General features: G+C 48.2%; 1 protein-coding gene and 1 pseudogene across 3 annotated transcripts in view; both read left to right on the forward strand.

Moving 5' to 3' along the window:
• Traf3 (TNF receptor associated factor 3) overlaps positions 1-27,579 on the forward strand; it is a 92,028-nt gene that overhangs the window by 21,922 nt on the left and 42,527 nt on the right. For 2 of the 3 annotated variants that reach the window (XM_004836910.4, XM_004836913.4), the window contains exon 2: positions 15,072-15,201. The exons of the other annotated variant lie outside the window; for it this stretch is intronic. The gene's annotated coding sequence lies outside the window, so the exon portion shown is untranslated. The remainder of the gene's footprint in view (positions 1-15,071; positions 15,202-27,579) is intronic. 3 annotated transcript variants of the gene reach the window in all.
• On the forward strand, positions 17,006-18,058 carry LOC147822879 (zinc finger MYM-type protein 5 pseudogene; annotated as a pseudogene).

The raw sequence follows: 27,579 nt of genomic DNA on the forward strand, positions 1-27,579 counted from the left end.
GGTTGAGTCTTCAGATGAGGAACCTCAGGGGTCACTGGGTTGTGACCACCTGCACTGACTTCAGGCCTTACAGATACTTTCCTTTTTGCATAGCAGGGGTTGGACTCAGGGCCTTCACACTGCCCTGCACCCCTGGCCCTTTTATGCTTTTTATTTTGAGACAGGGTTTCACTAAATTGCTAAGTTGCCCAAGCTAGGCTCAGACTTGCAGTCCTCTTGCCTTAGCCTCCCGAAGTGCTGGGATGACAGGCGTGCACACCACTGGTGTCTTTTTATGAAGGTAGGGTTATTCTGTGTGATTGATACTACTTTTTGTGATATTGGAGATTAATAATTTGAAACAGTATCTCTGAGGTATAATTCACATATAAAATTCATTTCAGCCAGGCATGGTGGTGCATGCCTGTGATCCCAGCACTTAGGAGGCTGAGGTAGTGGGATTGCCGCAAGTTTGAGGTCAGCCTGGGCTACATAGTGAGTTCAAGACCAGCCTGGACTACAAAGCGGGACTCTGTCTATCTCTCTCTCTCTCTCTCTCTCTCTCTCTCTCTCTCTCTCTCTCTCACACACACACACACACACACACACACACACACACTTCACATTTCAAAGTGTTCAATTCATTGGTTTTTGGTATGCTCAAGAGTTTTGTGACAACCACCACTAATTTTAGAACATTTTCATTATCCCCCGAAGAAACCCATTAGTCATTAGCCTTTCCTTCCCACTCTCCCCCAGACCTTGGCAACCAACCCTCTCTATGCCTGTTGAATAACTGCATCTGAAAATTTCTCATATGTGGAGTCATGTACCAGGTGGTCTGTTGTGATTGGGTTTTTTCATGTAGTGTTTTAAAGGTTCAGCCCGTATCATTGCTTTATTCCTTTTTACAGGCAAATAGTATTGTGCTGTGTGAGTAATTCCACATTCTGTTTATCCCTTCATCAGTTGGAGGTGTTCCTCTTTCCTGGCTCTAGGACTAATGCTGTTGGGGGTAGTGTGGTGTAAGTTTTCACGTGGAAGGTAACACTGTGTCCTGTTGTTTACTAGCCAGGACACATGGTAACTCTGTTGAACTTTTTTTTTTTTTCTGCCTGGGATCAAACTGTGGACCTTGTGCTTTCAAGACAGGTGCAGTGCCACAGAGCTAAATCCCCTGCCCTTTTCTGGTGACTTGAGGCTGAGTGTTGTATTTATTGACTGCTTGACCTGTCTTCACTGGAAAAGTGTTCAAATCCTTTGCCTATTAAAATTGGATTATTCATGTTTTTATTACTGAGTTACATGTTCTTTGCACATGCTGAATACAGTTTATCAGATACAGGATGGCAAAGGCTTTCTCTGAGTCTGTGGGTTGTCTTGTCACTTTCTGGACTGCAGGAAAGGGTTTTTTGGTTTTTTTGAGGGGGGTTCCAGGGATCAAACTCGGGACCTTTTGCTTGCGAGGCAGGCAGCAAAACCACTGACCTAAATCCTCAGCCCAGGAAAGGTTTTGACCTTGATGAAGTCCAGTTTCTTTAGTTATTTGGCCCTTTTGTTTCATATCTAAAATCACTGCCTGACCTAAGTTTATGAAGATTGACACCAGTTTTCTTTGGAGAGTTAAAAAGTTTTAGTTTTTCTGTTCTGTGGTCCATTTTGAGTTAACTTTTGTATATGGTGTAAGATAGGGGTTTGGTTTTACTTTTTTTGCATGTAGGTATTCAATTGTCTGTTTGTTGGAGAGATTATTATTTCTCCACTGAATGGTGTTAGAATCCTAATCAAAAATTAATTGGCCACAAGAAACAAATTGATCATAAATGCAAGGGCTTATTTCCAGATTCAGAATTTGGTTAATATGTATGTCAGCGTTGTTTTGATTATAGTAATAAGTTTTGAAATGGGGAATTGTGAGTCCAAATTTGTTCTTCATTTTCAAGTTTGTTTTGTCTCTTCTGGGGCCTTTAGATTTTCATGTATGTTTAGGATCATTTTGTCAGTTTCTGCAGAATATAATTTGCTTTTTTTACTTACATCACGAAGACTTTCCTCTTTCTTAGTTGCTGACTGCTGAGAGCTGGATGTGGCAGGCCAGCGCTGGGATGTGGCTGGCTGGTGTTGCCATGTGCTGTTAATTGTGAATTGTATACTGGACTTTTTTTGCCCCCGATACTGGGGATAGAACTCAGGACCTTGCGCTTGCGAGGCAGGTGTGGTGCCACTGTATACCAGATTTTGAAGACTTTGTGGGAAAGAAAAAACATTAAACATCTCATTAATAATTTTTGATATGATTACATGTTGATAAAATTTTATGTTGTGTTAAATAATGTCAATTGAATAATTTTTCCTGGGGCTGGGGATTTAGCTCAGTGGTTTTGCTGCCTGCTGAGCAAGCGCAAGGACCCAAGTTTGATCCCTGGTACCAAAAAAAAATAATAATAATACTAATTTTTCTTGTTTTTCTGTAGTTTTGGCTTTGATATGAATGCTGGACTTTTTTAAACCAAGTTATGTCTTGGTTTTTAAGTCTTATGTTTCTGCTGGACAGTTAGCGCCTGACAGTGTGGGTGATTGTGTAATGTTTGTGCCTTGTCATTTTCTCGATTTCCTTCTCTGGTGTTGGACACCAAGGCTGTTTCCTGTCCTCTCTGGGCCACACAGTGCTGCGCAGTGACCTAGAACAGGACTCCCTGTGCCTGCCACCAGACAGCCTTGTAAACGTGCACTCACTTTCTGTCTGGGGCATGTGGACTCTTGGGTAGTGAAGTTACTGAATGGATGAATGGATATTTCATTTTTATTTATTTATTTATTTTTGGTACTGGGGATGGAACTCGGGTCCTTGTGCTTGCTCAGCAGGCAGCAAAACCACTGAACTAAATCCCTGGCCCAGGATATTTCATTTTAACAAAAAAAAAATAAAGTTTTAAAGTTAAGTCTGTGAAAAGAAGGAAAATTGATTCAGCCCCTTGAGGAGCTGAGTTCTGTCCCAGGGTTTGGGAACCTGCAAACTGGCAGGCACCAGCCAAGGCCCAGAGCGTCAGGGAGAGGAGGAACTGGGCCCCGGCTGTGGGCAGGGGTGAGCTCGTGCCTGTACATTTGCAGGGAGGATCTTTCCCACAGGTGGCACTGTGGGGACCAAGAGGCCCTGTGAAGATCGGGAACCAGGGCATCTTGGGCAGAGGTGTGGGAGGTCCAAAGGCCAGAGGTGGGGTGTGCTTGGTGTGTGTTGGGAACAGCAGGAGCCACTGTGGCTGAAGCAGGAAGGGTTGGGGTGGGTGGCTGAGGAAGAGGCAGCCTCCTCTGTGAGCTGAGGATTTAGTGCCACCTCCTGAGCTGGGGATGGCAGAGGGGCTAGAGACGGGCGCAGGACGCTTGTGCTGGACCCGCAGGTGGAGATGCTTCTTGGACGTCCCCGGGGGTGCGGAGTTGTAATGGAAATGCCAGTCTGGGGCTCTCTGGGCAGTGGGACTGGTGCCTGGTTGGGCAGGAGAAGCTGTACATGGTGCAGCAGGTGTGGTGGGTGGACGTTTTCGAGGAGGACAAGGAGTATGTGCTGCCTGCCTGGGAGTTTCCGTGCACTGGAGGGAGGCGAGGAGGAGACAGAGCCAACAGCAAGCCTCCCGCTCTGCAGGGGAGGCCTGAATGCATCCAGAGCCTCTTCTTCTGAAAGCTGAGAGTATGGGTGACGAGGTGCGTGAAGGATGTGTCCCAGAGTTAAATGTGAAAAATGTGCAAGGTTTAAGGCAAACTGGAAGACTTCACACAACCTGAGCTGCTGCAGGGCGCTTGCTCTCAGGGCTCATCCTCCTGTGCCTCCGGGGTATTTTGTGGATAAGTTTGAGAAGCCACTTTATTATTGGAGTCTATTGTTGTGTTGTTAAATCTCACCCCAGTGAGTGTTTTGAGAGTCACTTACTTATGTTTTCTTGCCCTAATCGAGTCTCTGCAGCTGCTCCAAATACCCCTCCATCTGCCTGCAGTGGCTCTTCGGTAGCCTCTTCACCCCGCTGGGGAGGCCTGTGGGGAGCTGCCCTGCTGGGCCCCTGTCCAAGGGGAGGATAGAGACTGGCAGGGCCTGCCAGGCGCTCGAGGCCCACGCCTGCCACAGCGTGTCGGTGACCCTTTTCCTGTGAGCAAAAGAGCAAATGCACAGCTCCAGTTTCAGTTCTGGGCAGGTGGTTTGGCGAGCTGCGGTGGCCTTGTAGCCCCTGCTTTCGCTGTTTAACAGCCAGGGGTGGTCTCAGGGAGGTCTGCCCTCGCTCCTGTTGATCACTCTGATCTTCCTTCGGTGCAGTCTTGGTGTGATCTAGCCCCTTCCCGAGCAAAGCTCTCCAGCCTTGTAAGTAGGAAGGGCTGTGGACAGGTGGATTCAGCTGGAATGGGGGGTTGAGGCCTGGAGGGAATTTAGTTTGCCTGTGTGACTGGCCATGGACCCCTTCCCCTGCTGCAGCTGAACAGATCCTAGCTGGAAGGCTGTGCTCTTTGAGGAGCCTGTCCGTTGGCCACTGGCAGCCACCTGGCTCTGAGAGTTTGACATTTGTAGAGTCCATATGTGAATCACATTGTGTAGTATTTGTTTCTCTGTGCCTGGCACATTTCACGTAGCATAGTATCTTCCAAATACACCCATGATCATCTTTAATAATAGTAATGTGTACTTGAAAGTGCTGGAAGAGTAGAACTCTTTTCTTCATACAGAAAAAAGAACAGGTAAGGTGATTGATGTGTTAAATAACTTAGTCTGTCTCTGGTGTATAATATACCAAAACAGCACACCACACCCCTAAATATGTAGCTATTCTTTGTCAGTTAAGAGGTTAATTTTAGCCTGCAGTCCCAGCAGTCTGGAAGGCTGAGTCAGGAGGATTGCAAGTTCATTCCCAGCCTGGCCAACTAAGTGGCTTAGCAAGACCCTCTCTCGATATAAAAAGTGCTGGGGATGTAGCTCAGCATGAAGGTCCTGGGTTTAGTTCCCAACAACAAAAGAATTGTTTTAAAATCCTGTCCTCTGTTCCTAGACTCACATCCGTCCGCCCTGTGTGTGGCGTAGCTGGGTCTGGAGTCCGCAGCAGGCCCTGGCCTGTGGGAGACTGGCAGCCGCCGAGGCCTCCCTGCCACCCTGCCCTCGAGGTCCCTCAGCTCCTTCCTCACCCTGTCACCTGCTGTTTCCTCCACCCAGGCAGGGGCTGTGGTCTCTGTTCACTCCGTCTCCCAGCATCTGGCCAGGTACCTGGCTCAGGGGTGCAGACTGCCCCTCTGGATCATGCTGCCCGGCAAGGGTTCCTCCTCCCGCTGTGCGGTAGCCACGGGACGCAGTCTGGTGTCCTGGCTCTCAGCCGTGGGGTTCTGGGTTTGGAATTCCTGAGATTTAAAACAGAAGAGTAAGTGTACTGTGTGTCATGGAGCATCCTAGGAGCGCCTGGTCATCTGCACGTCACTCTCAAAATAGTCTGTTTTCTCTTGGGACAGCGATGCCGAATGGCTCCGTGTCCCATCGGGGGACACCGCTGTGTGACTTAGGAGCCTGTGGTGAGTTTTAGGACAGTAGGGAAGGGGCTGAGGATGGGAACGTGGCCCTCCCCCATGGGAGAGAGGCAGGCAGGACTTGGGTGACACTGTGAGGGCGCTGTCGGCAGGCGGCGGCCTTTCTTGTCACCCTGTGTGTCCTGAGGAGACGCCCCAGGTGCGGCTGTCCCAGGTGCGTGCGGGGTCTGGCTGGACCTGGTGTCGGGCCCCCCGCTGTAGGACACAGCCCTCCTGGACTCTCAGGACCCATCCCTGGCCCTTGCCGAGGTCCTGGAGCAGAGCAGGCCCAGGGTCCTGCTCAGGGTGTGGCTGCTGTCTGGGGGACAGACTCATTGAGCAGTGTCCAGTCTCCCGACTTTTTCAGTACGTGAGAATGGTTTGATTTTAATGTTTTCAAGATACATTTGTTTTGTTTGTTTGTTTTTGGTACCAGGGATCGAACTTGGGACCTTGCGCTTGCGAGGCAGGTGGCAGAACCACTGAGCTACATCCCCAGTCCCTCAAGATACATTTTTGATGTAGATAGAAACCTTTAAAATTTAAACATTTGCCTGGTTTCTGATGGGGCTCTTCCTTTTTGAAAATGTTTAATTGTCAGGTTGCAGGAAAGTCTGCTCTTTTTAAATTAGAAAATGAAGTGCTAATATTCAGATGTGCCTAAGTGTGCATATTGTAAGCATCTAAAAAGAGGTGAGGTGAACTAGTCTGTTTCTGAAGCAGATGTCACTGTATTATTTATGTCATTTCTAAAGTTCTCTGTGATCTTCGAAAAATTATATAGAATGTATTAACTCATCTGAAAGTGTATATTCAATATTGTTCTTTTAATTTAGAATTACTCTTGCTTGTGGTGCTTGACTTGAGGGTGAATGCACCTTGACGTGCGTGTAGAGTAACGACGCAGTCTCCGGGGTGTTGGGGGAGTCTGGCCTTCAGAAAGATGCGAGGCACTGGCCCTGGCAGCCTTGCTGAGATAGTCACAGGCAGTTCGAACTGCGAAACCTTCCTTCGGACATCCTGGGCTCTAAGCAGCAAGTGGCAGGGCCAGGGGCAGAAGCCATGACCTCGTGGTTAATCTTTGCAGATAGTTTAACAGGGTTAAGAAGAGACTTCCTCTTGTGTTTATAGTCACCCTTTTGTGAGGACCAGCTTGTAAAGTAAAAAATAGCCAGTGATTTTGTCTTTGCTACAGGTATCTTATATTCGTGGAATTAGCCATGTTTGATTTCTGCAAGTGTTGTGTGTGTTGACAGATTGTAGAGTTAGAATGTTTGCGCCAGCACTGTGTATAAACATGTCAGTTCCCAGACGGGGCCGTTAGAAGACTGAGGTTTATTTTGAGGGTTATAGTAGAAGAGTTTCATGTGTTTTAATTGCTTAAACAGCTTCTTTCACTGGCAAACACTGAATGTAACATGGGTAGTTTCTTTTCTTTTTGATTTGTTTTGTTTTTGAGGTACCGGGGATTGAACCCAGTAACACTCCACCACTGAGCTATATCCGCAGCCCTTTTTACTTTTTGTTTTGAGACAGAGTCTCTGTAAATTGTTCAGGATGGCTTTGAACTTGTGATTCTCCTGCCTCAGCCTCCCAAGTGGCTGGAACTATGGACATTTGCCACCATGCCTGGCAACATGTGAGAAAATTTAAATGGATCCAACACTGCAAGTTTTTCCACAGTTTTGTTTGTTTGCTCTTTGCAGTGAAGCACAATGGGAAGACTCCATTGACACTTCGGATGATATCATAATTTTGGAAAAACTGTTTCTCCATACAGGTGCTTACAGAAACTGAAGCTGTCCCTCTTGCGTTTTGACATTGCTTAGTTATACAGGTAGCAAGTGACTAGTGTCACAACCAGTTTTTAAATTACTTATGTGGTCAACATGCAGATTTTCTTTACTTAGTAGTTAACTTGTGGATTCATCAGCCTCCGTAGTTAGAAGTTTAGGGACACTAAAACATGAGCTCTACCAGACCGGAAATGTGCATGTGTCTAAAGTAGTTTCCTTTCTTGATTTTGGCTCAGTTAACAGAGGTATCTTCATGTCTGTAATTTCTGGTAACTTAATGAGAACACACTGAACTTTTGGGTCAGAATAAGTTTTCCCATTATGTAAAATATTTCACACACTGGCTGACTCACTGTGGATTGTGAGTAGATATGATTCTTTTCCTTCGGAAAATAGAAGCACATGACTGTGCTGATTTCCACCAGTTACAGAGCTGTACCAAGGTTGACACCTGACTTGCCCAGTAATCTTTGTGAGACTGAGTTGGGGCCTTTTGTTAGGTTTAGGGTGCAATGCGTGTAACCATTCATTGTTTGTGTTGTGTATAGGCTTGTAATGTTCTTATGAGTTTTATTGAGTTAATGATTTGTTGTTTTTACCTCTAGGCTCTTAAATTTTCTGGGTCTTAGAAATCTAGGTAATCTAACTTATTTTGTAGTACATAAAAATCAAGCAAATTTTTTTGGGGGGATGGGCATTGATAGGATCCAGTGTGATGCTCCTTCCCCATGTTTAAAGTGTTATGTTTGCTTGTAGATATAATTTGTATTTACCACTGAAGTTAAAACATAATTTTCTTTCTTAGTTATTGAACTCTGCTGGGTGTGGTGGTACATGCCCATAATCCTAGCATGCTAAGAGGCTGAGGCAGGCGCATTGCAAGTTTGAGCCCAGTTTAGGCAAATTAGCGACTTAGTGAGACCCTGTCTCAAAATTTAAAAAAAGGGGGGGGCTGGGGATTTAGCTCAGTGGTTCCGCCTCCTGTCCTGCAAGCGCAAGGTCCTGAGTTCGATCCCCTGTACCAAAAAACATAAATAAAAATTTAAAAAAGACTGCCAATGCTCACTGCAAAGACCCTGAGTTCAATTCTCAGTAGAAAAAAAACGAAACAAGCTGGATGTGGTGTCACACACCTGGAGTCCCAGCACTGGAGAGGCTGAGGCAAGAGGATCGTCAGGAGTTCAGGCCAGCAGGGGCTACATAGTGAGTTCAGAGCCAACCTGGACTACAAAGCAAGACCTTGTCTCAAAAAACAAAGGAAGAGAAAAGAAAAAAAACTCTTGAGATTTTTGGGGAGGGAAGTTACCAAATCATTTATGAACTGTTTTGAGCAGTGAGAAGCTTTTTAAAAAGTTTTTGTAAGGTGTATCCTCTAATTAATGCATTTTGGGTCATAGTAAAACTCTTACAGTAGCATTTTCCTGTTCTGTGTTTTAATTGCTTGGTTGAGCCTGCGTCTCATTGATTGGGTTGGCCTTTGGGGTGATTGTGTCTGCATTTCAGAAGAGAAGAACTGTACTGAAGAGGCAGTTATGCTTGTCACTGCTTGCCTGGTGTTCCTATGTCCATAGCGCTGTGCAGGCAGCGTCCTTCCTGGACATTTATATGAGTGGAATCGCACAGCTTTGGCCTCTGTCCTGTCATGTCATGTGTCTTAAGGGCTCATCCTTGTGAAGCAGGTGACACTGTTGGTGGCTTGCTGCCTGTGCTGCTGACTGCTGCTCAATGCAGTGGAGGTGCCAGTTCCTGCGCTCAGCCACCACCTGGCAGTGGGCAGCGTGCTGCCACGAGCTTCCCGGCCTGCCGCACAAGCAAAGGGCTCCCTCTCACCCTCAGGGGGTACTGTCCACAGGCGGAGGCGCCAGCGCTTGATGCTGCTCTTACTGCTGTCCGGGTTCCTATTTGTAGAGAGGCTTTGCTTATTGTAACTGGGGCTTCTTTGACCTTTTTGGGGACCCAGTGACTTCCTGTTTTTCATTTGAAGCCCCTGGGGACCCTCTGTGGTCCAGAGAAAGAGCCAGAATGATTCTCTTTCCAGTGACCAAGTCACATCTGATGGTTATGAAGTGGTCTTCTCAAAGAATCCTGTGGGTTTGGGGGAAGATCAAGTCTGTATCCAAGCCGACTGAACATGCCCTTTTATTTTCTTTTCATTTTCTCCTCCCCACTTCTCCTTGGGGACATCCTTTGCGCTTCAGTGCCAGTATCTCCGAGAGTGAAAGATCCGCCAGGGGCCTGTATCGCTCACCCCTGCAGCTTTTCATGTTAATTTGAGGAACTGGGTTGTGGTTTTGAAGTGCTAAGTACCTTAGGAGAATGGTGGTGCTCTTGAGCACTTTGCCAAGTATCTGAATGAAGCCTGGAGGGACTGTTTCCATATTCGTATCAAATCCATGTAAAGTGCATTAATGATGCTAGCTAATTTGCCTGCATTAGATTATTAACTCCATTACTGCTATTTAATAAAGAGGCAGGCTTTGCCATGGTCATTCCAGGTAACTGTGAGAGCCTGTTGGGTCTCTTATTGTAATCTTTTTGGTTTTTTTTGGTACCAGGGCTCGAATTCGGGTCCTTGTGCTTATGCAGGAGGCGGCGAAACCACTGAGCTAAATCCCCGGCCCCTGTGGGTTTTTTTGGGTTTTTTTTTGTACTGGGGATCGACAGGACCTTGTGCTTGTGTGGCAGGCGCCAGAACCACTGAGCTAAATCCCCAGCCCCTCACATAGTTTTAAACTGAGCTGAGCATGGAAGAACTCTTACTGCCTTGGGCCTGTGTGGTGTTGACAGTTGTGCCTAACTTTTGGAGACAGCTTATGCCATGGGCGTCTTTCATGGGCTCAATCAGTTGTGAGCCAGGTCAGCTCTGCCAGCTTTGTAGGCCAGGTGCTGGTCCTTCCCTTGGGAGGAGTCGGCCAGTGGAGGCCAGGCGCTGCCCCAGGCGAGAGCAGACCCGCCCTACCCTTGCCCGGAGGCTCACATGGCCTCCCAGGGGTCAGCAGCTCCTCTCAGCAGGCCGAACTGCCCGTCAGGTGTGGATGGAGATCAAAGGAAGCCGCCTCCTTTGGCCTTTGGGGCCCTGGCACCAGCCCTGCCCTGCTGCCCCTGGCTCCTAGGTGCTCATGCCGAAGGACTTGGAGGGCTGTGGGCAGCTCCCCTTGGGTCTTTCCTGCACACCCCGCCGGGCCCCTCCACCTGCGCCGACTGCTCGTCCGTCTCAGCTCCCCGCAGCTGTGGGCACCCCCTCTGCAGGGCCATCCGAGAGGCACAGGGTATGATGAAGGCCCCTGGAAAGCCGAGCGCTCAGAGCCAGGTTCTGGCTGCATCGGCTCGCTGTACTCCACTGCCCCGGCCAGCCAGTGGGAGGAGGCTGCAGGAGAAACAGCCTTGATCCTAACTTGAAAGGCAGGGTTCCGCTGGAACTGCTGTGGGGAGTGCCCGAGCGGCATCTCCGTTTGTCCAGCAGCGTCTGATAAAAGTTCCTCAGAGGCTTTTAGACTGCCCTAGTGAGTCTATAAAGCACGGTGCTGGGCAAAGGGAAATTTCCCTGAGCTGCATGTCCTCCTCTGCACATTGCCACATGCCGTGAGCTGTCCCCACCTGCAGGGATCCACACCGGAGGTGCACTGGGCAGGGCCTGATCTGCAGTCACGCAGCGCGGTTGTCAGCAGTCCGTTCTGTCGCCTTGAGCACCGTGGAGTGTGACACTCAGGCTGTGATGAGGCCGCCATGCCCACGTTGCCAGCGTGTGGCGCTTTGCTTCATTCACGCTCACCTCGAAGGGCAGAGGTAGAGTGGGGAGACCCCGTGCGTGCTGTGAGGTGGTGGCATCTTCCGCTGGTGTTGGTGAACTCTTGGTGGGCAGATGCCAGGGACGCAGCAGTGAGGCCTGGCTGCCCTCTAGACAGGGATGTAGCTGCCTGGGCCAGGGTCCCATCTTTTGGGGCATAGGCAGCCCTGTGTCGGCTGTGGGACTGACCTGCGCATCGAGGACACGGACATGGAGCTGTCGCTTCAGCATCATACAGTGGCCGCTGGAGGTGGCTGGAGAGAGGAAAGGGCCTTGCTGCCGGGTAAGAAGGGAGCCTGCGACCAATTCCTGGAGAAGACCCCGGAGCCTGAGGGGTAGAGCGGGACAGGTTGCCGGGAAGGCAAGAGGGCTGTTCTCGTCAGTATGCAAGGCATCCCTGTTTATCTGTTCTTCTGGTCCCTTCACGTGCACCAGCTCAGTGTTGGGCTGGGCCCTTGCAGAGGACGGGATAAACCATATCTGGACACAGGCCCCACAGACAGCGACCCTGCCCGGGGCCCAGGCACCAGAGGCAGCTGCGCCGGCTGAGGTAGCTGCTCAAGCCACTGAGGGGAGCTGGGCCCACACCACAGCCGGAGCCTGTGTGTGTGCTGAGCCCCTTCGTGCACACCAGGGGCAGTGCAGGCTCTGGAGGAGCCTTCCTCATGCCGCCCCTGTCAGCGCCTGGCAGATGTCCCTTCTTCCCAGAACCTTGTCCCGAGCCCTGTCCCGGGACCCCGGCACAGTTCTGGCCCCCCTGCCTGCGATGCACTGGCCCTGCTGTGGTCCTCGCCCTGCTGCCTGGAGCCCTGTCCTCACCGTGACTCGAGCTTTCTTGGGCGCCTACCTTTTTACATATGGTCCAAGCTCGCAGAAGACTGACTGAATGAATGAATGAAAAGTCTCTGTGTGAACTTCCTGTGTGGCCAGGGGGTCCTGGCAGCATCAGGACCCTCCTGTTCCAGGAAGATGGTGAGGGAGCACCCGGGCGATCACTGTGTCCTGGGAGCCGGAAGTGCCTTCAGGACTTGTGTTTCTGTCAAGAAGGCTGTGGTGTCCTCCCAGGACGCCTCAGCGGGGCTTGGAGTTCAGCAGCAGACGCAGGACTCTCAGGGAGCACGTGTGCTTGAGGATGGCATGTTGTGACCGCAATGCTCCTTTCATTCATGTCCGTGTAGCCAGCTGCCCCGGGAAAACCACACTCACGTCTTTAGGAAACAGGTTGGAGACCCAGAAATGTCCTCGGTCTGTAATAGTTTTTGAGACCCTGAAGTCTCTCCCCAGCGCTCCTCTCCTGAGGTTGGTAGCTTTGAGGAAGACGCAATGCAGCGGCTCCCCGAGTCCCCGGGAACATGGAACCCACCCAGGGTGGAGCCTCCCGCTTCCCTCTCTGCTGCCTGCCTGCGGTGGGAAGGAGGGCGCAGTGGAAGTGCTGCTGCCCCAGCCCTGCGGTGGGGTGATTAGGATGCAGGCTTTGTGGCTGAGCTGCTTATCCTGCAGCAGCTCCCAGCCCGCGGTGCAGCAGTCCCAGGGATGTGAGGCGAGGATGCCTCCAGCTCTCGCCTGTGGCCTGGCTTTCAACTGTGTTCAGGTGGTGGATCGTGCGGAGGTAAGGGACTTCCAGAATCGTGCCTGCATTTTAAATGCCTGTGAATATCTCAAGTCAGAGCAAGGAATGATGATTGAGTAGATCTTTCCTGAGGTGAAGAAATAAGACTATTTCTAATTAAGGACAGTTGTGACATTTGAAGGATTACTTTGTGTAGTGTGGGCAAACGCCCTCTACATGAAGTACTGAAGATCATCTTTGGAGAGAGCTGCTACTGTTTTTTTCTGTGCAGACAGTCAGATTTCAGTGGTGCAGATTTGGGTTGTAATATACTTCTTTCATTTAAACAAGGAGGATTTGATTGATCGGGCATGGAGCGTTCTGTCTTTACCCTTCTGTCGTGTGGCCGGCAGTCGGTGAGGCTGTCTGCTCCCTTGGTCCCGTTTTACCTCTGATGAGCACTCCTACTGGGGTGGTGCTCCATGCTTATCTACCTCCAGCTGATCCCAAGAGGGAGGCCGAGAGCTGAACTCATTTATTTTGCTATGAATTGGTGGCCCCAAATGGTATTAAATGCATTATGGGTGGTAATTTTACATGTCTGGTGCCAAGAAATAGAATGTCAGGGTTACTATGGCAACTGCATGCATTCTGAAAAGCTTGTGAATGGGTTCTGGCATTTTAAGGCAGATTTTCCAGCTGAGAGCCTGCATTCATGATTAGCGTAAATAAATTCAGCTTTCCATGCAAAGCACATCCTTTCTTTGGTACCACAGTGGGCATTCGGTGCTGTTCTTCCTCTGGTGATGTCTGCCTGACTCCTGAGTCCTGGTGACCGGCTGTGGTTGAGAGGCGGCTTTCGGCTCTGTGTTGGGAAGCAACCTGTGTGCACTGTGTGCTGCCACACTGGTCTGTGAGCAGTGGGGAGCGGGGTGGCTCATCTGCACCCCTCCACTGCCCATGTGGCCCAGGGAAGCACCTTTCTGTCCCAGTAGCTGTCCAGCATGGCCAAGGCTCCTAGAGTGACTTCCGGGAGGCCATGGTGGTTAGTTATGGGGAGGGGAGTTAGAAAGACCCCTGTTTAGAGAAAGGAACCCTTCTCCATTGCTGGTGGGAGTGTAGACTGGTGCATCCACTGTGGAAGTCAGTATGGAGATACCTCAAAGAACTAGGGCTACAGGTCCCATTTGACCCAGCTATTCCCCTGCTGGGGATCTTCCCAAAAGAATTAAAAGAATCATACCACAGTGATATATGTGCACCCATGTTCATAGCGGCACGGTTTGTAATAGCTAAAGCTTGGAAGCAGCCCCAGTGCCCATCAACTGGAAACTGGATAAAGAAGATGTGTTTTTTTTATAAAATGGAGTACTACTCAGCCATAAAGAATGAGAAACTAGAGTCATTTATAGCTAAATGGATGCATATTGAGGCGATACTCTTAAGTGAAATAAATAGGACACACATGTGCAAATACCGAATATTTTCACTAGTGTGAGAAACTGATAGTGTAAACAAGGGTTAAAATTATTAAAATGAATAATTGATAATTTGAAATAGGAAAAAAGGTCCAAAGATGAAGGAGTGAAGGGAGGGGAAGGGGAAAGGAAAAGAGGAAAAGGAAAAACTATGAGAAAAGAAAAAAAAAAGGAAATGAAATCTATGTGAATAGGGAAGGGTGGAGGGGGTGAAGGGTGCACAGGTAATGGGGAAAAAAAATGAGAACCAAGAAGATATCATGTACAGGTACAAACACCCAATGATAAATGTAAACGAATTGTATACCTAAAATGTACCAATAAAAGAACTAAAAAAAAAAAAAAGAAAGAAAGACCCCTGTTCAAAATGCCAGAATTGCGAAAATAATAAGTGAGGATCTGTTGTCATTATCAAAGGACGATTTGCTTTTGGTGGAAATATATGTGGCATAGTTATTCTGAAGCTAGACCTTGTGCCTTTTTTTTTGTTTTTTTTTTGTAGTACGAGTGGTTGAAACCAGGGCCTTGCACACGTTTGGCAAGTGCTCTACCACTGAGCTAAACTCCCAGCCCCTTTTTATTTTTATTTTAAGTCGGAGTTTTGCTCAGTTCCCCAGGCTGACCTCACACTTGGGATCCTCCTATCTTAGCCTCCCGAGTAGCTGGGATTACAGGCATGCACCACTGCGCCCAACTCTGTGTTGCATTTGTGATAGCACTGGATTGAAGCAGTTGTGAGGGGACCAAGGTCAGAGGCTTGGAACCTCTCAGACGACCTGAGAGGCTGGCTGGGTGCTGGGACAGCTCCTTCAACTCGTGTGGGTGAACATTGGTGGCACAGGGTCAAACTTTGGTTGGAAAAGCAGGAGCTCCTCAGTGGGTACCTGGCTGTGACACACCGAAAGCCTCAGTTGAGAGTCTTTGTCTGATTTTATCCCTTTATTCTACAGATGAGGAAACTGAGGCCCGAAGAAGTTATCCCACTTGGTTAAAGGCCCACAGCAGGCCAGAACCAGACCTGGGCTCAGAACCCTGGCTCCTGGCACTCGCTCTCCTGAGGACCACTTTCCTTAAGACGAGGTTTGCTTTCAGTTCGTTGGTTCTTGTCTTACCTTTGTCACCAGAAGGCCTCTCTGGGAGGCTGAGGCAGGGTGATTGCAAATTCAAGCCCAGCTTCGGCAGTGTAGCAGCTTAGACCCTGTCTCAAAAATAAAAAGGGTTGGGAGTGCAGCTCAGTGGTCCAACACTTCTGGGTTCAATCCCCAGTACTGCAGAAAAACAAAGAAAGAAAGAAGGAAGGAGGGAAGGAGGGAGGGGGAGGAGGTGGGGGGAGGAGAGAGGGGGGAGGTGCCTGTTCTAACAACAGGCCTCTAACTTGGAGCTTTCTGTTCAGGCCTTTAAGTCCAACCTTCCCTGCCTTCTTTCATGGCTCAGTATTGAACTTTTCCCTGGGGTGGTGGAGGGTCCTGGGGGGTATGGAGGGCATGGGCCGTACGCTGCGGGCATGAGCTTGGTGACTGCACCGTGCTCATGAGTGTGGTCTGATGTCCAGGTGAGTCCTGGCTCAGGTGCTGCTGCTGTCCAGATTCTACAGAGAAGCGCGGGCCCTAGGGCTCTGCCGGGTGCCCCTGAGCCGCACTGTGAGCTGCAGTTCTGGTCCTGCACCTACAGGCAGGACCTTAGCCATGGTCCGAGCCAGCTCGTGCGTTACAGCTCTTTATTACACGTTAGCACAAGGTTAGCTTACAGGGGTTGAAATACATTGATTTTCTAACAGATTCCAGGTAAGCCTGGCTTTTAATTTTCCAGTGTTGAGGGAGGTGAGGTTTTACTGTGGAACTCGTGGATGACACATTGTTTTCCCTCTTGGCCCCAGTGATGGTTCCCATGCTGACTGTGGGTTCTTCTCATGTGGGCTGTGATGCAGGCGGGGGTGGGTGTCTCTGCCCGGTGACCCTGCTGTGTGGTGTTGGAGCGGGGTCCTGAGCCTGGCTTCTCTGTGGGGATCCACGCAGAAGTGTGAGTGAGGGGCCTTCCTGGCTGACCCCCAGACACTGCGCAGCGGACCTGTCATCCCCTCACTCACCTGCCCTGTTCAGCCCCCTGGCACAGAAGTGGGGGGCGTGGCAAGCACCTCTGGGGCAATTTGTTGTGTGGCCTGGTTACAAGAGTCCTTAGGGTTTCCACGCACAGGGTGAGGCGTTTTCTTATTAATGTTAGTGATAGGAAGGGTGAGTTAGTGCTTTTTTGATAATCACTTTTTAAGTTTGTTTTTCATAACATAATTTGAACATCACAAAATCCACCCTATGACAGGGTCAGTTCAGTGGTTTTAATATATCCACAGTTGTACAACATCACTACTACTTCAGTTTTAGGACATTTCATCACCGTGACGGGATAGACTCTTAATTTACTCCCCAGATGAGTAAGAAATGAAAGGTTCAGCTCACTGTGAATGGTGTAGCCTGTGGCCTTGTGGATTCAGGGCCCAGCAGGCGTGAATTCAGCCTGCTGGCCTGGCTGCAGCCCTGCCACCGTCTGTTGTGTGCCTGGGAGATCTCAAGGCCCCAGGGAGCAGCGAGCTCTACGGGCTTGCATGGAGAGGGCGGTGGTGAGTGTGGTGGAACAGAGGCCCCCGGAGGGCAAGGGTGTCCCTGGTGCAGCTCCCTGTTGGCTGAGCACAAGGACAGGGTTCTGGCCAAGCACTGGCTGAGTTGAGTGCACGGTGCAACTGCACATTTTACCCCACATGCACCTGCAAAAGGCAGCCTCCAGGGCAGCGACAGGGGTGGAGGCTGTGTTTCTGCACAGCAAAACAGACTGGTGTTAGGGGCCTGTGAGACATAGGAAGTGCGTTCAGTAGCATCTCATTAAAGTTGTTCTTTATTTAAGAGGAAAAAATTCATATTAAATGAAGGAAAATGGTATCTTGATGTGTCAAAAAAAGATATTTATTAAAAATGACAAATTCTTACACTTAGCTGGACCCTGTTGTGTTAAAAATGGATGGGGTCCCCGACCCAGCTTAGCACCCCACAGCGTGGATACCATGGCCGCTGCGCGTTGGGGCCTTGGGGCTGCTGGGTGCCATGCTTATGTCCCGGGCTCCCTGGCGTGTGGCCCGAGGGCTGCAGGAGGGTGGGTGCGGCTGGGCTAGCCTGGTTGTTTGGCATGGACAGTCCATCAATAGGAGGACTAGACTTGACTGACAATGCTCATGCTGTATTAGGGAGTACAGCCTGACAGCTAGCCTCATGGACACAGGAAATTCTTGTGGTGATCCCACAGGTCCCTTAGTCAGTAGATCTAGAAACTCATCAGTGGAAGATGATGCTGTTGTGTTTATTGAATCTGTACAACCTCCTTCAATTTCTGCTCCAGCAATAGGTGATCAAAGAAACTTTATATTTACATCATCAAAACATGAAAAGCCACAAGGAAATTGTTCTGTAATTCTGCCTTTCTCAAGAGATTCGGCTTCTTAGAAAGGAAATATGTTCGAGACAATTATTATTGATGATGAAGAGGATATAGAAACAAATGGAGGGGAGAAAATAAATTCTTCCAGTAATGCTGAGTGGGGACTTCCTGGAACTAAAAACAGTACCAAAGATTTGGATTTCTCCACGTCCAGTCGTTCAAGAAATAAGACCAAGACTGGAGTAAGACCTTTTAATCCTGGTAGAATGAATGCAGCAGGAGATGTATTTCAGAATGGAGGATTTACAACTCACCATAATCCTGATTCTTGGATCTCCCAGTCAGCATCATTTCCCCGTAACTAGAAACAGCCAGGGGTGGATTCTCTGTCACCACTGGCCACACTTCCTAAACAGATTTTCCAGCATTCTGCCCAACAGCAACTTACTAAACCAGCTGAAATCACTTGTGCAAACTGCAAAAATCCTTTACAGAAGGGACAGACAGCTTACCAACGAAAAGGATCAGCTCATCTCTGTTGTTCTACCACCTGCCTTTCTTCCTTCTCTCATAAACGTATTCGAAAGATGCAAAATATAATACATAAAAAAGATGCACCTACAAAGAAGGCTACTGTTGTTCCTCTAGTGGATTCAAGCAGACCCTTCCAAGAATTTGCTAGTACATCCTTGTGAAGACAGTCATCATCTTAGAAAAGGAGTTTTTAATACATCACGATGTATAATCTGTAATAAACTGACAGAGGTTTGCCATGAGGTCAGTGTCAATAATGTAACCCACAAGCCATGCAGTAACATTGCTCTAATAAGTACAGGTTGGCCAATGGTCTAAAAATGAACTGCTGTGAACAGTGTGGAGAGTACATGCCTGATAAAAATATGGGCAACAGTATCCTGACTGAAGGTCAGCAGAAGAAATTTTGCTGCCAAAATTGTATGAATGAATATAAACAGCTTCGAGAGTACTGATGGCATCCAGTGGATACAGCCCAGCGATGCTGATGCAGCCAAACTCCTGTAGTACATGTGACAGTCCCTCACAGCAAATAATTATCCCATCTAAGAAATCTTGTAACTAAAGGATAATGGAAATAAAATCACAAACATCAGCATCAGAAAAAAGGAAAAGGAGTGGTATAGGAGAAGAAAATGAAAGTAAACTATATGGATCATTAAATATACTTTTAGAGAAAATAGAGGGAGTACCAGAAAAAAAAGACTTTAGAACAAGTTGCAACAGAATGTAGCCCAGATATGTCCCTGAACAAACAAAATGTGAATTTGCCTTATTCTGTGTCAGCCATAGGTGATGAATTTCAGAAGCAACTGGAAGACAAAAAGTGAGAAGACTTCTTTATACCAGTTGTGCTTTCTGTGGATCCAGGTGCCGGGTGTGTTGGCACATTCCTGTAATCCCAGCGCTCAGGAGGCTGAGGCAGGAGGATCACTGCAAGTTTGAGGCCAGCCTAGGCTACACAGTGAGTTTAAGGCAAGCCTAAACTGCATAGAGAGACTTTGTCTCAAAAACAACAACAAGAAAGAAAGTAGAGGTAGGAAAGACTTGCCTTTAATTAATACCAGTTGAATAAGATACTTATGTGAATATATTCTCAGCATTGTTAAAGACATTCAAATAGTTTCAAGAATAAAATAGGGATCTAAAACTACAGCTTTTTCCTTTTAAACCAAATATTTGTGATTTACTCCTTTAAGCAAAACTCGGGAGTGGGGGCATGGTGATGGTAGTGGTACTGGAGATTGAACCCAGGGTTTTTGCACTGAGTTACATCACTAGCCCTTCTCTTTCTGTGCTTTGTTTATTTATTTGGTTTTTTGAGGCTTTTGAGGCAGGGTTGCTATAAGTCAGTAAATTGCTCAGGTTAGGCTCCAACTTGCAGTCCTCATGCTTCAGCCTTCGAAAGTTTTGAGATTAAAGGCATATACACCATGGCCCCTGGCTTGAGCAAAACATTTCTATTTGACCAAAATGGCATTACTGTACTAAATAAAGGTGAATAATTTGCATTTTATTGATTTTATATTTTTAATTTAATTTGTAAATGTAACTTTTATTGTTGTATAAGAACTGTAAGCATAAAGAATATATACCTACTCTTATATTGGTCCAAATATTTAAAAAATTAAAAATATATTAAGTTAAAGAAATGGAAGAGGTGACACTTTCCTCACTTGTCATCAGGGTCACGGGCCATGCTCTTCTAACAAAAGGCAGGTTAGCAAGAGAAAAACATGCACGTTTACTTCACCTGAGTTTGCGTGACGTGGAGACCTGAATGAGGGCCAGGAGAGCTGTTTCCATGCTGAAGTGTAGTGAGTGTTGGACGGCCTGTGGGCCATGAGCAGGCGCAGCAGCTGGGACCCGACCCATACCCGTGTGTGGCCGGCCTTCCTCCTGGGCATGGGCAGGGCCCCTGTGGACGGAGGGTCTTGTGATCTGCTGTCAGACAGGTGGCTCAGAGAGTATCTTCTTGACTGGCTTCCAGGAAGAGGAATCCTGGTTCCTGTTCATCACTTTATGGGGGAGGAGGAGGGAGGGAGATAGGAGGACAGGAGTCGGGGTACCTTGCCTTGAGGCTGCTTCTCCGGCGTTTCCAGTGTCATTCAGCTCCCATTAGACTGTGCACTCGAGTGCTAGGCTTTGGGGTACAGTGGACCCTGGACTTACGAGCTTAATTCATTTCCAAGGGCTGGCTGTAACGCGAGTCGGTCAGTGAAGGCTCGGGCCCCTCTACACACCCTTCAGAGTCTCTCTCCTATACACAGGCAGATCTCAGTGTCCTTAGAGAGACACTGGCCCAGGAGTGGATGCTGTAATGTTCCTTCCAGAATTCTCTGTGGGTTAAAGCTGTATCTGAGACCATCTGGAAGCACATGTAGCTGGCATTTGGGCTGTAACTCTAAGACTTTGGTCTTAAGTTAAAGCTAAAAGTCCTGTTGTAACTCAACTTGTCCAAATGTCAGGCTGGTCATAACTTGAGGGTCCACTTGCTATCTTCTGAGCACCAACATTTCTGGGTAACTTCCTCTGTGGCATTGAAATTGTGCCCTTAAACTCAGCAGGCTGAGTCAAGGCATTTCCAGAGGAAAGGTCAGGGCAGGGCTCAGAGGTGGCCGTGAAGAGACGCATCGTTCACATCCAGGTGTGAAGAGGTCCTCTGTGGAGTGTTAGGATGCCTGTTGGAGCCCAGGTCCTGCGGCTGTCCCCTCAGTCCCCCGAGTGTCCTGACCTGCTGGTCTCACCTTGGCCCACAGCTTCTTGGTGCCCTTTCTTGGGGTGACTTTCAACCCCAGCCATGTCTTGGACCACATGGGTCTGCTTGGCTTAGACCCTTACCCAGAATCCCAGGCTTGGGTAGGGCCACTTCCCTCTCTGCCTGGGGCCCCAGCACCAGTGGGTCCGGTGGTGCTGTCATCATTTGTCCTCATGCTGCTGAGGCCTCTTACAGCTGGCAGCTCCAAATCCTGTCAGACACAAATCGTTCCTGGTTTCAAGTTCGCTCATCTGAAATTCTGTTTATAACATTAACTTAGAACAAGACTTCCAAGATATGAGCTGTTTGAAAACAGTTCCTATATCACCTTTAACAAAGATAATTTTGAAATGCTATTTAATGCCTGGAAGACAGTTGGTACAGAGGTTTAATTTTGTGCTTGGAAAAGAAGTATAAGAAGAAAAGTATTTCTTTTAACAAACATATTGTCTAAGCTCTGTCCAGCAACCCCCAGCTCAGTTAAGAGATATGAAGCACTGTGTGTAACACACACACGTGCACCTGTGCTAGTGTGTATCAGGCACCAGCACAGCAGCAAACTCTGTACCCTGGGATTATAATGGGGGATTTTTTTCCTATAGAATTTGTAAAAGGAGATGTTGACTTGATATTTAATTCTGAAAAAATTCCATTTTTTAAACATTTGATTTTCTTGTTGCCTTTATCTGCATTTATAATGGAAAAATCAGGCTGACAGAAAGTCCTTAGTTTCTCCTTATCCTTTAGAAATCATGGAGCGTGGAAGTCCTCTCCTCAGGAAGGTCCATCCTGGGCCGCGTCCCGACTGGAGCTGGGCACACCGTGCCTGCCTTTGGTGGCACTCGCGCCTCACATGTGCCCCACACGAGCCCTGTGCCCTGTCCTCCCCTGGCTGCCAGTTGTTGCTGCCCTGGCCTTGTCCCCGACCCTCACAGTGCCTGCCGAGCGGCGCCCACATGTGCCATGGTGAGCCAGGGCACACTGGCTGGCTCCTGAGCTGGCTGAGCTCCATCCATTTCCTGTACAGGACTCGTTTAGATGTTTTCAGATTCAGCCATCAAACCTTTTTTCCAGGACAAGCTCACTGCTTTTCCAAGTTACTGATCGCTTGTTTCTCTGCCTCCTCCAGGGGCAGGAAGTGCACAGGACAGGCAACCTTCCGTGCCGCACGACTGCTTCCTCGCCTGGCTCTTCCCTGTGCTCCTTCTCACATCGAGGAGTGGATGAGTCATGAGGGCTTCAATTCAAGGGGCCCTTCCTGCTCTAGAGCAGAGATTGAGGAAAAAGAAGTGTTTTGCAAACTGGTGAGGCCTGCTCAGGATCCCGTGCTGTTTAGTGACAGGCAGCTCTCCTGCGTTTTATTTTCCTCTCAATACTTAATGGGTGCCTTGGTCCCAGCCAACATCTGGGACAGAGCCAGCTGCTTTGTGCAAGGCGGCGCTGGTCACATGTGCTCACACCAGTCACATGTGCTCATACTAGTCGCGTGATGTGCATACAGGCCACTCCCTCACACCTGCTTCTGGGCACACCAGGTATTTTCTGGAGTTGCTCAGTAGCACTATCTAACTTGTATTCAAAGATTTAGTTTCACATTTTTCAACAGAAAATTATACTAATGTAGTCATTTTGTTTATATAAAGAATGTTGTCAGTGGAATATTTTATGCTCAAAGTATCGATTAATTTGAGGGGCAACTGAAGAGATTTGACGTTGCCTAACAAATCTCTATTTAAATTCACTGAGTAAACTGCAGTGAATCATAGCTACATTAAGCAAAAGCCGATATTGCAGAGTAGAGTTTATTTGAAAATTTGCTAGTTAGATGAAGATTTCCAGGTGACCTAGAAAGGTCGCGTCTGTATCCATATCTAAGTGAAAGCAACCGGACTGGTTGGATCCCATGTAAGAAGGTTGGTCCCAGTAATGGGAGGGTCACATTTGATTATGAAGTGGATTTATTCCAGAGCGTTTCCAGAGCATATTCAGTCCAAAGAAATGTCACACCAGATATCTTAAATATTCAGTGTGACTCTTCTCTCACTGTAATATATGCCTGGGTTTTACGTTTTAGGAATAAACCAGCGTGCAGTGGTGAGGGATGTGTGAGCAGACACCAGGTGGCTGGCAGCTCGAGGGAACTTGTCAGTGCCTGAAGTAAAACCAGAAGGCCCTGGCTGTGCAGCCTCCAGCTCGCTGCCTGCCCCCAAGAGTCGCCGTAGCTGTCTCCGAGTTGCACGGATGGCCGAAGGCCCTCACCTCACTCTTTTCCTCCTGCTCAAGTCCATGTAGATAATGCTGTCCAGAAGTCAGCTAAACAGCTACTCAGTCCTTACATTCATGTAGTAGGAATGAGGCACATAGTTATTCACACGATGTAAGAAACTATTTTAGCCTCGTCGAAATCTTAATCCCTTCCTTGAAGTCAGAAGTGGCCTCAGTTTCCCTGCAGTTGCCTTGTCCGGAGCAGCTGGCTATGCCTGTACCATCTTTATCCCGAGAGCTCACAGAGCCTGCTTCATCCCTCTGAGGTTCAAGACAGAGGAGAGCGGCTGGCTTTAAAATGGGGTGTGAGCATCTGGGAAGCAGCATTGCTCTGTAGGGTTTTGAGGTGTGTATTTTTTCCCCCTGGTTCTGAGGATCAAACGCAGGACCTTGCACTTTCAAGGCAGGTCTGATGCCACTGAGCTAAATTCCCCTGCCCTTGAGGTGTGTGTTTTGCCTGTCACTGTAGGACTAGTTCATGTGCAGGGTTTGAATTCACAGTCCCAGAGCAGTGGAGAAGACTGTGGCCATAGCTACAGAGGAGGCACTGGTCTTTGAGACCCCGGTGACTCTGGCATTGGGCAAACTATTAAATGCCATCATTCATTGTCCTAGTTCCTCAGCTGTCCAAAGAGAGCTGGACCAGTGGTTTTTTTTTTTTCCTTTTGGTAGTGCTAGGAGTTGGGCCCAGGGCCTTGCTAGGCAAGGGGTCTGCCACTGAGCTGCAGCCCCAGCCATCATGTCATGTCACGTTATGTTACGTATGTTATGAGACGTTCTCACTTAGTTGCCCAGGTTGGCCATGAAATTGCAACTCTCCTGCCTCAGACTCCAAAGCATTAAATAATCTTTGCAAGATAATTTGAGGGCTCATGCAGCAAATTGATTTAATGGTGTAAATCTTGATTGATCCTTCCAACACAGGTCACTGAGTGTGTGCCTGTTGACACCATCACTGTCTGGTAGCAGACATACTAGTAAAGAGCATGGCCTCTCAAAGCTGCCACACCGCCACTTGGAAATGGATATCGTTGGGGAGTGGCCGAGTGTTTGTGTTCAACTTCCTCATCTCTATAGGGCAAAAAAATATTTATAGTCATGGGAAATAAATTAATAATAATCACAATGGCTGGGGATTTAGCTCAGTGGCACTGTGCCTGCCTCAGAAGTGCAAGGTCTTGAGTTCGATCTCTGGTACCAAAAAAAAAGTCATCATCATCACAACCACATTGTACCAAGTCACTGCTAAGTGTTAGTTTCTACTCTAAAGGCTGGGAGTGCAAACCTGACGAGAACTCATTTCTGTCCCCAGGAGGCTCGGGCAGTGAGGAGACACAGGCTCCTATAGTACGTCAGCGTACTATAGGAGCACTATAGTACGTCAGTTCACTGTCAGAGAAGAAGCGCCTTCTGGGCACACCGGGCCTCACTGTGGTATCGATTCAGCTCAGTCCCAGAGGTCAGAACCGAACCCGGAGCTCCCCATGAAGCTGCGTCCCCACCCTTTTTGTATTTTTTTTTTGTACTGAGGATCGAATTCAGGGCCTTGCACTTCTGAGGCAGGCGCAGTACCACTGAGCTAAGTCCTCGGCTCCTGTGTTTTCTGTTTTTTGCGACAGTCTTGCTAAGTTACCCAGGCTGGGCTCGAAATTAATCCTCCTACCTCAGCCTCTCAGACCACTGGGATTACAGCCTGCACCACCACACCCAACTCAGAAATTACACATTTAAATTTCATAGTCTGTTTCCCTACTAAATTTAATACCATAGCATTTTTAATCAAGAAGAAAACTGTCAGTAAATTTGAAAACATTTTCCTGCACCTGTGCCTTAGAAAATGAAGTAGATGATGAGTGAACGTGTGGAAATTGGCTCATAGGTAAAAGTCTTTGATTCTCATCGAGGGGAGATGCTGCTTTCACCTCTTAAGTTCTTTCCTGTTGTGTTTGTTAGGGGAGGAAGCTGGGAATATGTAGGGAATGAGCTGCAGGTTGCAGGACACAGACCTGCAGAACCGAGAAAGAGAGCATGGGTCAGCTTTTTTCTCATCGCTGTCTTTGCAGACTGGGCCCCCACTTTCCCCAGTCATAGCCGGCTCCACAGGTGCAGCCCGTGTCATGCGCGTTACTTACTGAGGTGCTGAGGGTGACTGCCTCGGTGTCTTTGGGTGCATATATCCATAGTAATTCCAAGAAAGTTTCAATGTCCTCTTGGTACTTTCCCGGCTGCAGAGTGCCTCTGGGTTCTGACTGGTGGCCACTTGACACACTGTGGCACCAGGACTGTGTGCCTGTCGGTTAAGATGTGCGCTGTCAGTAGAGCCTCACATTTCACTTCAGAGCCATCTCTTGTTTCTAAAAAAACTCACAAGGAAGAGAATTGTAAAGAAGCATCATTCACAGTGCCATGCCATACCTGAAACAAAAGGGAAAGATCACTAAAATGGATCCTGTCTTTATTTAGAAATTTGATTTTTTTCTATTATGGATTTTTTGAATATGATTTGGGGAGTGTGGTTTCAACCCAGGGCCTCAAGCAGGAGGTCTCCCAGAGCTGTACCTTGTGCTTTTTACTTCTGAAGACAAAGTCTTCCTAAGTTGCCCAGGCTGGGCTGAAACTTGTGATCCTCCTGTCTCAGCCTCCAGAGTAACAGGGACTACAGGCGTATGTCACACCTGCCTTCAAATTCGATTTTTTTAAAAGTACTACATTAAAATATTACCTATCTTCCAGAGGTTTGTGGTGCCTCCTGAAGTATACACTATTTGCCAGACCCTAGTCTTGGTGGGCATAAATCTAGTCCCTGTTATTCTATCACGGTGCAAACAGAAGTCTCCAGTAATAATTTTCTTTTTTTTTGGTACCAGGGATCGAACTTGGGACCTTGCGCTTGTGAGGCAGGCAGTGGAACCACTGAGCTAAATCCCCAGCCTTCACTATTAGTTTTCTTACCATGAAGAAGCAAATAAATACCTTATTGTAAGAGGTTATCAGAATAGGCAGGCTCAGTTTTTTCTTTCTCAGTGGCAGTTTCTGTGTTCCAGGGCGGGGATAAAGCCCAGAGTCTGCTGGCCCCACTGAAGGACAGTCAGACACCCTGGGAGGACAGGGGCCTGGGGTTGTGGAGCCGAGTGTAGAAGGGGGCTGCTGGAGCACCGGTCCGATGAGGCCTCATTATGTCTGTAGGCAGCAGAGGCCATTCACCCAGCCAGGAAGAATGGCACCAAGGAGGGCAGGCACCAGGCTGCTCTGAGCACCTTCAGGAGGACCGGCAGCGGTGGGTTTCACCTCCGGGCGTGTTGGGTGGAACCTTTGGGGCTTCTTCTCCATCCTGGCAGCTCTTCATACAGGGTGTCAGGTTGAGTCCCTGAAGGGCATCCCAAAGTAGTGGGGCTGCATCACCCTAAACTAAGAGGGTGCTCCAGATTAGCCCCGATTCCAAGTCACTGACCTGCAACCCCCCAGAAGCCCAGCTATATTTAAAAAGATAGAGTGATGGGCCAGGGATTTAGCTCCGTGGTTTTGCCACCTGCCTTGTAAGCACAAAGTCCCGAGTTTGATCCCCAGTACCCCCCAAAAAAAGATACAGTGAGGGTTGAGGGTGCACCTCAGTGGTGAAGCACATGCTTATGTTGTGGCCCAGAGTTCAGTCCGTGGTGCTATAAAGACAAAGCAACCGGGAAGAAACAAAGCACAGAAAAACATAGCTCCTTGTGCCAAAAAATCCCTAGCAAATTTTCATGATAACAGGGCTAGAATTATAGCTCATTTAATGGAGTGTTTGCCTAGTGTGTACAAAGCCCTGGATGTGATCCCCAGTGCTGAAAGAGAAGGGAGGGAGCAAGTGAGGGAGGGAGGGAGCGAGCGAGCGGGAGAGAGGGAGAGGGAGGGAGGGAGAGAGAACAAAATGTAGCACCTAACAATTTTTTCCACGTCCAGCATCTAATTTAAAAAAATTGCTGGCATGCAAAGAAATAAAAAGATATAATTAATCAGAATGAAAATCAAGAGAAACAAACCCCCAAATAGCAGAGAAGATGGAGTAAACACATTTGAAAATATAGAAAAAACATGAGCATAATCACAAATGAAATGAAAGCTACAAAAGAAAGACTGAAATAGAACTTCTAAGATGACCAATGCAGAGTCTGAAAGGAAAACTGCAGTAGAGCGATCGAAACAGGTCGGTACCACAGCAAAGATGCTGAACTCGAGATGTGGCAGCAGAACCTAGCCAAACCCATCACTGAGTCTCAGCACCAGCAACTGGGGGCAGACTCAGTGAGGCTGGAGAGACCGAGGCAGAGACAGCATCTGGGTGTCCAGGAGAACGGGAAGGAGGAAGTAGTCGGAGAAATAGGGCTGGAGAATGTCCAGAGTTGATGGAAACTGTAAACCAAGAAACTCAGAAACCCCAAGCAGGTTAAAAAAGCAAATCATACCAAAACTCATCATAATCATATTGCTTAAAAGCCAGT

This window comes from Heterocephalus glaber, unplaced genomic scaffold (genome assembly GCF_053883595.1).
Source record: "Heterocephalus glaber isolate CG9 unplaced genomic scaffold, H.glaber_assembly_v1.0 deba00001608, whole genome shotgun sequence".
Classification (NCBI taxonomy): domain Eukaryota; kingdom Metazoa; phylum Chordata; class Mammalia; order Rodentia; family Bathyergidae; genus Heterocephalus; species Heterocephalus glaber.